The sequence below is a fragment of the Lycorma delicatula genome, chromosome 5, assembly GCF_047948215.1.
Source record: "Lycorma delicatula isolate Av1 chromosome 5, ASM4794821v1, whole genome shotgun sequence".
Lineage (NCBI taxonomy): Eukaryota > Metazoa > Arthropoda > Insecta > Hemiptera > Fulgoridae > Lycorma > Lycorma delicatula.
In genome coordinates, this window is record NC_134459.1 from 149977548 (window position 1) to 149993397 (window position 15850).

Consider the following 15850-nt stretch of genomic DNA (forward strand, 5'->3'; position numbering starts at 1 on the left):
TTTCCAATTTACATTTTGTCTAGCGACTTTCAAACAATTTTTAATATCGTTTCTTATTATTAACTTCACTTCATATTACTTTAGTATTAATATTGTTTTTAATAATACATTTGTAAGATTCAGTTTTAAATTTATGTAATATTTATATTTTCAAATATACGTACAACATCTGCGACTAATTTTTTCGGAGCCATGAGCAAATTTTTTAAGATTAAATTTATTTTTATTAAAGTAGCCCAATATCGGCGATACACTAAATTATTATCATATAAGGTGGTCACATTTTTTATCCGTTAAAATAATTTTATTACATTTAATCATTTTAAGTGTCTTAATGCGTTGTTGCTGACTAGCTAGTCGTTGGTCAAATAATTTTTTATATTTGTAGTCGTTTTTTAAATTTTCCACAATTAAGTTTAATTACTTGATTTAGTTATTAGTATTAGTTTACATCTTTGTTTTTTTTTTTTTTTTTTTTTTTTTTTTTTTTTTTTTTTTTGTTAAAGAGGTGGGATTTACGGACGGTATTTAGGTGGTCCATTTACGGACGCTTAACAGGTGCCGCACGATGTTATTAATATGCGTATGTAAACCTGCGCACTACCGACTAAACCGCCACCCCTGGCTACCACCCTTCCTGGAACCGCTAACGAAGCATTCCTTCTGGAAGGGAGGTTACACGCCCACTCACACATTCATACGTCGTAGTGCAATATCAACATAAACACATCAGTTAAAGCAAAACAACAGCAAATATTAGTTTACCATCTAGATAGCACTATAGCAGAGCTATAGCTCTAGAAGGGAAAATATTTTAATCGGTCCAATTTCGGCATATGCTATTTTCACCGGATCTTGACATTTTGATAACTAACGAACCAAAAAAAAAAACCGGATGGGAATTTTTCGAATGTTAATGTTCGTATGTACGTGTGTTCGGTGTTGGCCTCTAAATCATCTTATATCTCCAGAACTATTTGACCGATTTTGACCAAACTTGGTAAGATTACTTCTATATACGGTGAATTAATGCCATTAAATTTTCAACTTAAAAGGTCAACGGGGTAAGACTGTGAAGCAAGGTCACTCTCAATATCTCGAGATTACGCCTAATTAACGTCAAATTTTGTTAGGCTCATTTCTTAACGATTAAAAAATGAAAATATATGTAAAAAAAAAATTTGCAAAATCGCATCCCCATCAAAAATGCTGTTGTAGTCGTCTGCTGTGTTGTGACGTCAGAAATGACTGGTAGAATTAAATTAATAATACAGAGTGTCCCATATAAAACGCAACCCAACCTTATATTGGTAGGTATTGAAATAATAAAAAGGCATGTGTAAATGTAAATGTAATTTTTATTATTACCATCCCATTACCTTACATTTAGATTAAATGTTGGAAGTAGCGGCCATCTTCTTGAATACAAGCTTTGATTCTTTTTACAACGTTTCTTGCAACTTTTTTTCAAAGTTTGTGGCTGGATATTTAATACAGCTTGTTCAATATTGACTTTTAATTGTTCAAGTGTTCGTGGTTTGTTGCTTTTTCTTTGAGGTAACCCCATAGAAAAAAGTCCGCCGCAGTCAAATCTGGAGATCTTGGTGGCCCTAAGCCTCTACCGATAACACCATTACCAAAGAATCCTCAACGAAATCAGAAGTTGAACCTCCGTAGTGCGATGTCGCACCGTCATGTTGTAGCCAGCAGTGTCTGTCTTCATCTTCCAAGAGTGCAATGAACTGAAATAAAATATCCCGATATCGTTCTGCAGTAATGGTGTATTCGAAAAAATGGACCGATTATTTTCTTCCGCGATATCGCGCACTACACGCCCGACTTCTGCGGGTGTAATTGTTTTTCGTAATAAACGTGGGGATTTTCAGCGCTCCAAATTCTACTGTTTTGGCTGTTTACGTAACCATCCAAATGAAACCGTGCTTCATCTGTGAAAAATAACGAATCCATAACATTAATTCCCTCACGCAGAAATCGACGGAACCGTTGACAATATTGTAGCCGTTTTTCTTTGTCGGGCTCGAGAAGTTGATGAACCGTTTGAATGCGATAACGTCGTAATTGTAATTGTTTGGTCGCCCGATGAACAGTTGATATAGACAAATTAATTTCAGCAGACAAACGTCTGATCGATCTATTTGACGAGGCGAGTAATCGGTCTTTAATTTCAGCGACTGTATCTGTATTCAACACTGACGTAGATCTTTTGTTTTCCTTGTTATTAAGAGAACCGGTCTCTCTAAATTTTGCAACTAACCTTAATACTGATGTTTTGTTAGGAGCCGGTTTATCTGGGTACTTATGGCGAAACAAATCTTGCACGCAACCACTGATTTCGTACTGAAGTACGACTCAACAATGAAAACTCGTTCATCTAGCGAAAACACCATCTTGTCTCTAGCAGTACACTGAATGTTATGATCGCATTGTTGTTACTATCGGTAGTGTTCTACTGCGTCGCCGCGATGTTCAGATGTTGGACGAGTCCATTTCAGTAACGAGTAGGGGAGTAAGCTTGACTTTTGAAATTTCATGGATGAGTGATTGATGGGTTGCGTTTTATATGAAACACCCTGTATTTAAAGTATAAAAAGGTAACTCGGTCTGGCTGGGTCTTGAGAACTCGATCGCCCGATCGATTCGGTACCTGGTGCGTTAAGCCTCTCGTCTACACCAGTTTGCCGACCGTACAAGCGAAATTTCTTCTACGTAAGTTGTGAAATTACATTAGTTTAGTTAGTGCCGACCGCCATCGCTAGTACAGCCACACCCGTGAGAATTAAATACGGTATGCGTGCGCGCTTTAGTTAGAATCATTGAATTAAATAAACAAAAAATATTGTATTTAAATAAAATAATAAATATTTGAAATTAAGTTGTGTGTGTAAGCGCCGTGCATCAGAAAAAAGCCGCGTGACGGGTAAGTCCTACAACTGTGTTGTCAACTGTTTTTCTCCTAATAAAATCTTGTTTCAAATATATCTAGGTGCGATCACGATTGTTTGTGGAAATTTTTATTGTGATTTCCGCATAAATTTTTGATTTGAGGCTTTTGTTCCCCGTACGTTATTTCGTACGACTAAACGGGCTTGAAAATTGTATTGTATAATCAAAATATATTATTCGCTAATAATATAGATGTAATATCAATAAGCCAGTAGAACTGTTAAATTTTATGTTAAACATTTTACGCTTTTTATGTCTTTTTCAAGTGAAATATTTGCCGGCCACCGTGGCACGAATTGTAGCGTCTCAGCCTTTCATCCGGAGGTCCTGGGTTCGAATCCCGGTCATGCATGGCGTTTTTACACACGCTACAAATCATTCGCCTCATCCCTTGAGGCAATATTTAACGGTGGTACTCGGAGGTTAAAAAAAGGTGTACAAGTGAAATATTTGTCAAGGTGTAAACTTTCTCTGTATCTGACTTAATTTGTAAGCATTACGAGTTTTTTTTAATTTTATCTCCAAATGTCATTTCTTTTGTTATTTGACAATCTTTTAAACGGATGTTGTAAATATGTTGATGCTGCAGTTGTGACGCGTATTTCATACCGCATAAATAATGGTGCGGTCTGAAAAAGTAGTTATTGTTAGATTTCCCGTAAGGAGTAGATCTGAAATGTACTAATTATCTAGAAGTGGTGACAAAATACTTCCATAAGGCACTCCTATTGACATTAGATGCGGCCCTGTTTGTTGAATATTAAATTTTTCCGTGAAAAATCTGTTTAAAAGTTTGCGACTTTATGATCTTGCCGAATAAGATATTGTACAAAGTGTATTTTGGCACGCTTGACATTTTGTAAAACGTGCCAAAATTTATCATTACCAGTGCTCGGTTTATGACCAAAAATTTTACGGTAAAAAACTTCCTTTTTTTAGAACGTCGTTTATACCATTTATACTATACTATTTATTACTATCAAAAGCACACAAGTACATCTTCACTCGTAAGGAACTTTACACAAAACCAAATTGATGATCAAGCTATATTTATGAATTAACAGCTTTAATCTTTTCAGGAGTAGTCTAGTTAATGATTTTGTCAAAATTGGTAATAAACTAATAAGATGGTATGATTTTACTTCATAATTGGTCTTTTTGATTTTATAACAATAATTACTTCAACTATTTTCCATTAATTTGGAAAATAACCTCTTCATAAGTCACGCTAAAATTAGTCTTTTCAAGACTCAGCAACTTTTGAGTGTATATATTGAGAATTTATAAATGGAAAAAAGTCTAGAAATCAGGAGGAATTATTTCATTTGTTTATTTTAATTTTATAACATACTAAGGCATCCTGGAATAGTCGGTTTAATATTGGAAGGACAAGTAGAAGGAAAAAATTGTGTATGCAGGCCACGTTTGGAATATGTAAAACAAATTGTTAGGGATGTTGGATGTAGAGTATATACTGAAATGAAACGACTAGCATTAGATAGGGAATCTTGGAGAGCTGCATCAAACCAGTCAAATGACTGAAGATAAAAAAAAAACAATAAAATAGCTGATGTATAAATGCGTTTGAAATATTTCTTCAAAATCGGTTATTCCACATTTTTCTTCTTTATCATTCATTCTATTTGAAGTTATTAGACGGTTGGAAATTTTAACAAAAAATCAAAATAGAATTTACAAGGTTGTATCTCTAAATCTTTCTAGAGAAAGTTTTAGTTCATTTTCTATCGTATTTTTATTATAACCTTTTTTTAATGAACAGTTTTTTCGTTCAAATAAAAACTTTTTACCCGATTTAAATTTTTACAAAAAAAGAAGAAAGTAGGATTGTATATATAGTTTTTATTGAATTTATAATTTCACCGATACAAAACTTTAACTTAGTTTTTTTTCCAGGGCATTTGCCAGGATCCTATGCGTCTGTTGTCCAAGAAGATTACGAATGAGAAGAGTGCGGCGTTCAAGGGTTAGTACAAAATTTCATTTTACTACTTGTTTCACAGATTTTACGAATACAAGATGTATAAACTTGTATGCAAATATAGTGTAATTTTAAATATTTATTTTTTAGGGTTCATCTTTTAATTCTTTTTAAAATAAAGTTACTTCCAGAACTCATTCTCGATACACGTTCTTTTTATATTCCACTTTTTAAATAAAGGATTTTTTTAATAAATGTTTTTAAAAAATCATTTATTTATTTATTTCGTTAGTTTTGAACTAATATATTCTTTAATTTTACCTACAAAAAAATGTCTATTTTTTACATACAAATTTATACGTATTAATAAATATGTAAGAGGTTTTATACAAATTTATTTGAACTATATTGAAAATTACGTGTGTGGTGAAACATAAAATAGAAATTTGTATCTTATTCTTGTAAAAGAAGAACACAGTCGATTACACATTGAATTATGCAAAATTGATATTATTAACGCAAGGTAGTAAATACTTGAAAAATAATCTTAAAAGTAATTAAGAATTAGCAGGTCTTTATGAGATAAAATTAGTACAGTTCGAATTCCAGCGAACTAATCAAATTACTGTTGAGAAAATATTATCAGTTTGTATAATTATTTACCCTTTTATCGTACTACGAGATAAGAGTAACCAGCTAATGGTGGTTTAAAATTGAAAGACCGTTCTCTCGACTTGAACTTCCATTCTTATAGTTATTACGTTTACAAATATATCTAAAAAAATACTAATTTAATATTGAAAAATAGATTGTAAAATGTTTAAGCTCTTATGAATGTTTTCAATAATTTAAGTAAAAGTGGGTTGGAAATGATCATGATGTAGAAAATCATGACCGTCTTTGCTGCAGGCAGTAGAAACTTAAAATTATATGTACGAAAAAATGTTCTAATAAATTAATGGAAAACGATAAGCTTTTATATAATTCAACGAAAAGTACATTTTAATGAAATTAACGTACGAGTAAATAAATCAGACTTAGGATACAATCCAACCAGTGTTAAGAATATAACATTACAAGTCTGGATTTGAATTTCCGTTTTTACTTTCCTGGCATCATAGCTCTAAAGCTGCTGCAAGAAGAAAGCATGCTAATTACTCAAAAATGGCGTGTATGAAGCTTAGTAACGTTTGACTGGATAAACAGATTTTGATGAAATTTTTGGCATGTACGTGGGGAAATTTGTTGGTAAGTTTTGGAATGTGCTGGGGCACTCGCTTGGGAGCCGTGGTTGTAGGGTCATTCACAAGTCATGAGAGCCGCGCGCCTGCGTTCCGGGGAACAGCGTAGTTTAGGGTTGGGACAGCCCCGTTAAGGAGGGGCTGAAAGAAAGGAGGAGAAAGACCATAGTCCCGGTAGGGGATCCCTTTCGGAGTCCCTTATGTGAGACTAAGCAGTGGTCGACCGGAGTCCCGGCGGGGAGATCGCTTTTGAGGTCTCCTCGCTTGAGGCATGGCACTTGTAAGACTGTAGTCCCGGTGAGGGGATCCTTTCTGGGGATACCATTATTAGAGACGTGGCACTAAAGACCGAGCCCCGGCTGCCTGGGTGGAGCCTTGGAGACGGCATAGCCGAACCCAGAGTTCCTGCCCGGGTGGTTTGAGGTGATGGCATCCCCCGGAACTGTGTTTATGCTTAAGTACGATCCGGCTCTAGGGAGCGGGGTAAAAAATGTAGGGAAAAAGAAGAGATAAAAAATCCATATCTCTAAAGGGTGGAGTAGATAGTTTACTTTAGGGTAAATTTTAAAAAAATTGTTCAACTATAACCCCACTTAAAACTAAGCTCAGTACATGCGTATATGTTTATCTTACCATTTTTTTTTTTTTAATTGCCCCAAATTCTCTTCTTCCCAAAAATGGAAAATCTTTTTATTTATTGCATATTTTTTTATTTTTATTTTTTTTTATGCATTCCTAAGCACAGTAGAAGTGTAAATGACCTAAAAAAATACTTTTAGGACAATATCAAAGTTTAAAAATATCTATTTTTGGAGGTTTTTAAAACCTTTTTGGTTTATTTAAACTTTTAATAACAATATTGAATAAAATTTCATCATAATTCACCCCCTACCACACAAAATAAATTTAATTAAACTTTTTATTGGTTGTACATTTTTCAGTGGAATTTTTTTTATATTTCTGCGTTTAACAAAGTAAACGTAGACAAACCAACAAATGTTTTTGGGAAGTGATTTTGGGGATGGATGACAGAATAGAGTTAACAAATTATCGATTTTTGAATTTTTTAAACTTTTTTCAAGTATCATTATTTTCCATTGCATAAGATTAAATAACCAATGCAAGGAAAATACAGTAACCTTGTATTAGCTTTTGTATTTTTTATTCCCATATGATATATGTATTTGAAAAATTATTTCTATAAGAAGCGAAAGAATTCAAGAAATTTAAAAGATATTTAAAAATTTTGAAACAGGAATATCATTATGTGTGGTTATACAAAACTACACGTCAGTCTAATAAATTCCAGCGGAATCTAAAACTCAGATATAAAAAAAATATTTATCCGACAAATTTTCCAAAAAATTGATAAGCCTATAGATAAATTTTAATCGACCGATAGAATGTTTTTTTAAAATGATTATTCAAGAAATTTACGGGTAAATTATATTCAAAATCGAATGGCTTGATATCTCGATTTAAAACTCTTTACTTCACAAAATTGATTTGAATGTTATTTTCATCCGTCAACTACAAATGTTAAAAGTGGGAATGCTAGGAAGGAAAGAAAATAACACTCAAATCAATTTTAATAAATCTAGCGGAAATATGAAATATTTGAAAAAAATTGTTTACTCCATTACTTTCCCGTCTAGATAACGCTATAGCAGAGCTAGAGCTCTGGAAAAGAAATTATTGTAATCGGTCCAATTTGGGAATATGCGGTTTACACCGGATCTTGACATTTTGACACCAAAGGAACCCAAAAGACCAAAAAACCGCATGAAAATTTTCCGGTATGTTAATGTTCGATGTACATGTGTGTTTGTGTTGGCCTCTAAATAATCTTATATCTCCAGAACTAGTCGACCGATTTTTACCAAACTTGGTCAAATTTTCAACGTAAAAGGTCAAGGGAGTGAGGCTGTAGAGCAAGGTCACCCTTAGTACCTCGAGATTTCACCTAATTAAGGCCATACTTTTTTAGACTCATTTGTTAACAATTATAAAATAACAATATTTTCAAAAAAAATATTTTTGCAAAATCGCACCCCAACCCCCAAAAATGCTGTTGAAGAGAAATGACGTCACAGATGAGAGGTATAATTAAATAAATGAATAATATTTAAAGTTTAAGAAAGTAACTCGGTCTGGCTGGGTCTTGAACTCAAGAACTTGAGTTGACTCGGTACCTGGTGCGTTATGCCTCGCGGCTACACCAGTCCGCCGACCGTACAATAAAATTTGTTATGTGTATGTTGTGAATTTACATTCGTTTAGTAGTGCCGACCATCGCTGCTAGTACCGCCACACCTGCACGAATTATATACGGAATGCGAGCGCGCTTTAATTAGAATCATTGAATTAAGTAAACGAAAAACATTTATATGTAATGCATATTACATTTACAGAAATAATACAGTTCTTATGATTATTCGTTGCTTAATAAATTAAATCAGGCCGGTAAGAGTTTTGTAACAAATTTTTCTTTTTTTCTTATTATATGGAACGCTTAAACATTGTTTATTATTTATTATTGTATATCTATATTTAACATTAATATTTTTTAAACAAAATTCTAAATTAATAACAAATTTTGAGAATAGAAATGTAGTGAGAATGTTTTGAGAATTGAAATGTACCTTTTTTGATATCAGTATCGTTTTGTTAAAAACAGTTATATTACAGAAATTTTTGTTTTTTGAGCGGAAAAATTTATATCTGCAAGACTTACCTACCGTACGGTTTACAATTTCATTGTAATTTTGTTGGAACTGAATTGCTGAAAACATTTTATAATCTTTTTTTCATTTTCTTGAATTCTCTCATTTTCGTTCCGAAATGTTTTCATACAGATTTAATACCGATATAAAACGAATTGCATAATCCAGTGGTAACAAAATTTTTATTCACGGAAGTGTTCTTTAATCATTAGTGTAATATTGAAACAATTTTCTTTCATTTTTTTTTATGAATTACTAATTGTTATCTTATTGATTTGTTATTAAAATCTATTGCCTTAGAACAAACAAGTTGAATTTCACGGCCATTTTTGTTTTTTTTTTTTTTTTTTGATAGTCATATCATTCACTTCATACCATATTTTTCCTTTTTTATTAAAAAAAGTATAATAATAAAAGAAGATTCGTGATGTAATTTTTGCACTTTTACTTTGTAAGTGTAACCCTCAATTTTTATCGTTGAATTCGATTTTACCACTCGAATTTATTTCTGTATTATTTATTCCTTTTTTAATAAAACTAGTTTAATCTCTTGTAAACTAATACTTTTATTTTTTTAAAGAAGGAGAATTAAACATTTTTTTTATCTTCAGTACTTTCATTTACAAAGCAAGATTTACTATTAAAATAAGCTATGGTATATATTTTTTTTTTTAATTTTATTATTTCAAGTACATTATCAAGGTTTTGTACGCTACCCAGTACTATAAGTACTGCTATCTAACAGCGCGATTCTTAAAGATACAATTTTTCTTCTTCCTGTTTAATCTCCGGGAATTACCGTTCAGGTATTACTTCAGAGGATGAATCAGGATGATATGTATGAGTGTAAATGAAGTGTAGTCTTATACAGTCTCAGTTCGACCATTCCTGAGATGTGGGGTTAATTGAAAACCAACCACCAAAGAACACCGGTATCCACGATGTAGTACTGAAATCCATATAAAAGCCTTTACTAGGACTTGAACTCTGGAACTCTTGACTTCCAAATCAGCTGATTTGGGGATTTGTTCACCCTACACCAACCCGGTGAGTTGTAAAGATACTAAAAAAAAAAGACATATTCTAGCCCCACGGTTCATCAAATGGAAAAAAAACGTTATCTAACAAAATTCGAGGTATTTTTTGGAAGTATTCTTTATTACTAATCTAATTGAAGTGAAATATAATGTTTTCACACTTATTTTTTTCCAATTTTCATTTTACTGTTAGGTTACTACATGTTTAGAACTGTAAACGTAGTTCGTTGACTTCGTCGCCTCTTAACGAAGAAGTTCTAACGAACTTCGTGATTAAATAAAAAGAACATTATTTTTCGTTTAAAAAATTTCGAACCCACAAACAGTGTTATTAATTAGATCGTTATTTCTAAATCATAAATTTAAAAATAAATATTTATTCCATAAATCGAATAGAACACGACAAAAAAATTATATAATTCAATTGACCAACAGAATTTAGGAAAATGATCGATCTTATAAATTTAATTTTGTAAGGTGAAACGAATAAGCCAACCGGGATTCAAAATCGATAGATTAAATCTCTATTTAAATTCCTCTTGTTCATTTAGATTAAAAATTCTTTTGGGATGATAAAATCAAGTCATACTATTTTTCTTTGAAGCGCTTTAATAAAATTCTAAAATCACATCGTTGTTAAATAATTACTATACTTATGTTTATTCCCGTCTGAAGTATTATATGATCTCTTGGTGGGGATTTCCTAAAAAAAAAACACAAGTTTTTAAGGAGCAAAAATGGCCTGTCAGATTACTTTTGGCTGGCGTCCACAAGTATGAATCATGTAGACTGATACTTAGAAAATTAATGGTGTTAACTTTCCATTCGTTCATATTTTTATGAATTTTAATTTTTTCTAAAAAGTTTAGTTACTTATTCTTAAAAAAATAACATCTACATTTATCAAACAAGAAAACAGATCAGTGTTTTCGTATAGTTCAACACAATATTTCTTCTTACAAGTAAGGCCCTTATTATACTTTTGTTGTCATTTTTATTTAATTACCGAACCATTTAAAAATTCTTCTCACCAATTTGCTTAAATACAAATTAAAAAAATTTCTTTTACTGAAACAATATTACTCTATCGATGAATTTTTAAATAATATGGTAGTAATAAATTTAAAAAATCTGAAAAAGTTGTATTACCTTCCAGGCATTGGTTATTTATTCTAATATATGGAAAAATAATGATATCTGCATATAAACAAAAAAAAGTGTTTTTAAAAAATTTCATAATCGATATTTTTAAGTCTTGATCCGCTTCCCCAGCAACAATATTACTCCAAATTATTTTTTTTTGGATCATTTGCACTTCTGCTATACCTAGGAAGACAGAAAAAAATTCGGTTAAAAAAGATGCAATAAATAGTGATAGCTTTTTTCCCTTTTTGGTAAGGGGGAATTTTGAGGTAATATTTTTTAAAGATGGTAAGATAAGTATGTACTGAGCTTAATATAAAGTGGGCGTTAAGTCAGCGTAATATAAAGCTATCTTAGCAAAATTTTGAGATAATTGACGCGAAAGAAACTATCTAGCCCCTCCTAGAGATACTAACCCCAAACGTTTATCAAACAAATTCACCCATATAAAAGATTCTCTGTACCAAATTTCATCAAGGTCAATTTATCGAGTCAAAAATTATTAAGCTTTGAATATGCCAATACGTACGCGTATTGGTGAACATTACCCGCCAATTTTTCTTTTGGGCGGGGGGGGGGGGGTTTGGGATCCCTGGGTCATGAAACATAGAGAAATGTAAAAAAACCCATTCCCCATATTTTTACTATCATAGTTTCCTTCTTGCAGCTTACCGTTAATTCTACAGCTATGATACCAAGAAAGTAAAAGTCAAAAAACCTGCATTTTTTGCATCGTTCAAGTTGTATTTGTACATATAATTCAACGTATTGTATGTGCTCAAATAATTTCATTAAAGCCTTCTAGACTGTGGTTTATTTTGTAATTATTTTTTATATTTCATATCTTCATATACTTACCTTAGATTATTTTATGTATTTGTTTTTCAAATAATTAATATGGTTTCTTATCACATCTATTTTTATTGTACGATTGTTTATTTTATGATGCTGGTCTTATTAAGGTTCTACCATAGCTTCCCTTGGTCCATCGATCCAAGTACTGGGACAGTTTTTTTATCCGTGAATTAGTATCAATCCGTGTATATAAAGACTGATTTATTTATAGTTTCAACTGAAAACATTATTTTGGTTTAATTTGCTTCCGTTTTAACGTCTCTAAATCAGATCTTTGAAAAATGGTAAAGCAAGTGTCAATTTGTTCTTAAATAAGAGGCTAAATACCAATTTTTATAATTGTAACACCTTCGGTTCCTGAGGTATAGAATTTTCATTAAAAAATTTGCTCCCTTTACCACCCCTATTAGACGGAATTTTGCAAAGCCTTCCTCACTGTGGGTGTCTACGTTATAAAAATAATGTAACCTTTAAGATTAACCTACCTAGGATAATTGGCTTGAGCTGTTGGTTTAGTCAGTCAGCCAGTTATGACACTTGTATATATATATATTAATTTCTACATATCTAAGTATCATTTTGAATAAATTTAGAAATTTTAACCTTTCTAGGTTTTATGATTTTAGATTTAAAAAACGCGTAAAGGTTTAGAAAATATTGCAATAATAAGTGCAAAATTTTATTTCTGCAATGTACAGATGCGGCAGTGAATCGGGCGATTTTAAAAACGTTATTAAGAGAAAATTATTAATTTTATTTGGTTTGAAACCAAATAAAATTACATGTGTATGAGCATAACACAGATATGAAAGCATTCATTATTTTTGATTTTAAGTAACCGAAAAGAGAAATTTTTCATTCAAAAATGACATCTTGCAAATTACTACCATTCCGCCGTAGATTCTCAGTAAGCCTCTTGCTAAAGACAACCATTACTCTTTGCAGCATCTCTAGGGGAATTTTAAGGTTTTTGGAAGCCCGATATTGGGAATTTTTCTTGTTACTAAATCCTGACAAATAAAAATCAGATCTCTGATCTCTGTTTTCATAGTCACGTCCTTGTGTTATACGACTTGTTTGAATTTTATACGGATGAAGTTTGAGGTCGTTGTGCAAAATTCGCCGTATACTGTGGTCAGGCAATCCGAGTGACAAAGAATGGCGACGCGCTGACCGGCTGGACTTCGCTCAAATCCCTCTTTCACAGTCGCCATATTCTCGGATATACGTACTGTTTTTACTGTACCATCTTTCTTCTTTAGTTTTAGTTTCTTCTTTAGTTTTTTCTTTTTTTCATCTTTCTTTTTTCTAGCATAGAGCTAGTGACTTCAAAGTTTCGAACCCAAGTCTTTATGGTATGAGCTGTGATGGATTGCTATCAATTGTGTAGTTTTCGAAATTCTTCGCTTCTTGTTTCTGCGCTTTCATTTTCTGAGATGCATGGATGCCCTGAAGTACATATAAATAAGCATCTTTGTCTCGTTCAGTATAATACACATTGAATGGATAGGATGTTACTCCAAGAGTGTTCCCAATGGTTTTGTCCCGAATAGGAATTAACGCGATTAAAGTATTGGAACATAAAATAACTCTTTTCGTAAAAATCTTCTGTGAAGCATAGAGCTGAATAAAAGTAAGCTTTGTCGTATAAACAATGGCCAAATCTGGCAAACTCCAAGAATGAGCTTCACAATTAATGTATATAATGCATCCAATACCATTTTCAGTTTTAAAACTAACAATATAACAACAGTATTTTAGAACTAACAATGTATCCTTCATAGCTAATGGGGATTGGTAAAAATTCCTGTTAAATGATCATTGCTGGTTTCTGTTTATGTTTACATAAGAGAGATCTCATCTTGTTTGTACATTTGGCAAAAGCTATAACGTATTTCTTTTTTAAAAGTTGCTAGTGTATAGGCAAAGTAATTTGTTAACTCGCGGTTCGTGCCGATATAGATTAGGTAGCGCGGTGGCACATAAAGCAGCCAATGTATTATTTTTAAAATATTTATAATTTATATGGTTAGAATAAGCCCATACATTTGCTGCATATCATAATTTTATAATCTATTATAAATAGAATCTTTTAAAAATTAATGGCATATTATAGGGATGAGATATAGCTTCATTGGCGCAGTTGAAATTTGCACCGGAAAACTGTCACTTCCATGAAGTCTTGCAAAACTTTGAAAGAATACTTCAATGCAATCGATGTGCTTATAAATGTTAAATCTATACAAAACGTCGATTCTTCTCTGGCATTAAAATAAATTCCTGAACAATTACTTAATTTCGCTAAGTCAGAGTTTAAAAGAAAATTTTCCAATTCTTCACTATAAATCTATCGATCCGACCCCCAAATAAGATTGTGTCTATTAAGGTCACCCTTAATAGTATCTTTGTGGAAAGCTGAACAGTTAATCGCATTATATCATCCTCTTTCCAATCAAATTTTGGCAGTTAAATGCTGCAGATAGTAATAAATAATCAGTAACCGCTTGCAGTTCCGTATGTACTGGTTTGTTGGTGGTGGCTAAATCAAAGTTAATATAGCTACACCATCTCTAACTCTTATATTTTGCGGTTTATCTCGCCGATAAATATTATAGTTTCTTAATATAAGACTTTCATCTTAGTACAAATATGTTTTTTGCAGATATATATAAACAGGATATATTCAGCCGGGCTCTGTCGGAGGTCGGGAGAATCCAACCATATCACTTCCCAATAATTCAATACGGCCTCGCTTACAGGAGGAAAATTTTCTTGAGGTCGTCAAGGAGATAGAATATCCATTTTTTTATAAAGCTCAGTCTGATTAGTATAAAATATATGTTTCTGTTCTCGGATATGTCTTATCTTGTAACGATTTCTTCTACAAGGCACTATGATTTCTGACAGCCTAAAAATTCTCCCATCAGAATTATCGGTCTTCAAGAAGGGCGTTAACTGACCAAATGTAGCTTCTCAGCTTATCGATTTTCTCATGCAAACTCCTCTCCCATGCTGGAAGGAAAAGCACCTTCCTTACGATAAATCGTCGATTCGCCGGCCATTTCCAGCCGCGAGGGTACCGATGTAAACCAGTTGATACAGCTCGTTCATAGATGGTTTTCCCTGAATCTTATTAGATATTAAAACATTTACATGGCAAATGAGTTTAGTCCCACTCTTGTATCGCAGTCTCAGTATACGTGGTCTTCTTGTGGCATCCATTCCACCAAACTTAATCTTGCTATCGTCAAAGATAACATGCATTGGATTACGGCGTTAATGATTTCAGAAATATTCGTTTTATCATTAGAAAGGTTATCCACCGATCCGAGTTCCTTCCTGATCGCCTTCATGATATCCACAGGTAAGCGATTAGCAACAAATAATGAGCTGCACTCATCAAAGATATTCTGAACAGTTTTAGTTTGTATTTAACAAAAACGCTCAACCATAATCCTATACAATTAACTGTACACTGTATTATTTTATATCAGTTTTCATCTTCGTAATTTTGAGGTAGAAGCGGTAAAGGAAGGTATTATTTTCCAACTTTCATTTAATCCGCTTCTTAGCATCTTCCACCGCTATGGGCCCCTCACACGAAGAAGCAATATTCCATGCAGAAAAAGAAAATCCAGATACCCATTCACCGATTGACAGGCGGGGTGCAACCCCGCCTCAGGAATCCGCTGTTTTAGTGTGCCAGTTGCGGATTCAGTAACCGACTCACCATTCGAGGCCTTATTGAGCGTTATTGTAGATAGGAATTTACAGTACTCGAGCGACTAACACGCGCCAGTCCTACTTCATGGTCATATACAAAAGAATACAGAGCTTTTAGGTTGAATCTCTTTCGACACCCGAAAGGCGAAGGTAGATTTCACCGGTGCTAAGTATGGGAGTTAAAAAGATTTCCATCATAAAGTTAAGAAAAACTTCAAATTTACT

General features: G+C 32.6%; 1 long non-coding RNA gene across 1 annotated transcript in view; it reads left to right on the top strand.

Annotated features, from left to right (window-relative positions):
• The window catches only part of LOC142324605 (uncharacterized), a 205548-nt gene that overhangs the window by 151366 nt on the left and 38332 nt on the right, over positions 1 to 15850 (top strand). The window contains exon 2 of the long non-coding RNA XR_012756343.1: positions 4879 to 4948. This is a non-coding gene — a long non-coding RNA (uncharacterized LOC142324605). The remainder of the gene's footprint in view (positions 1 to 4878; positions 4949 to 15850) is intronic.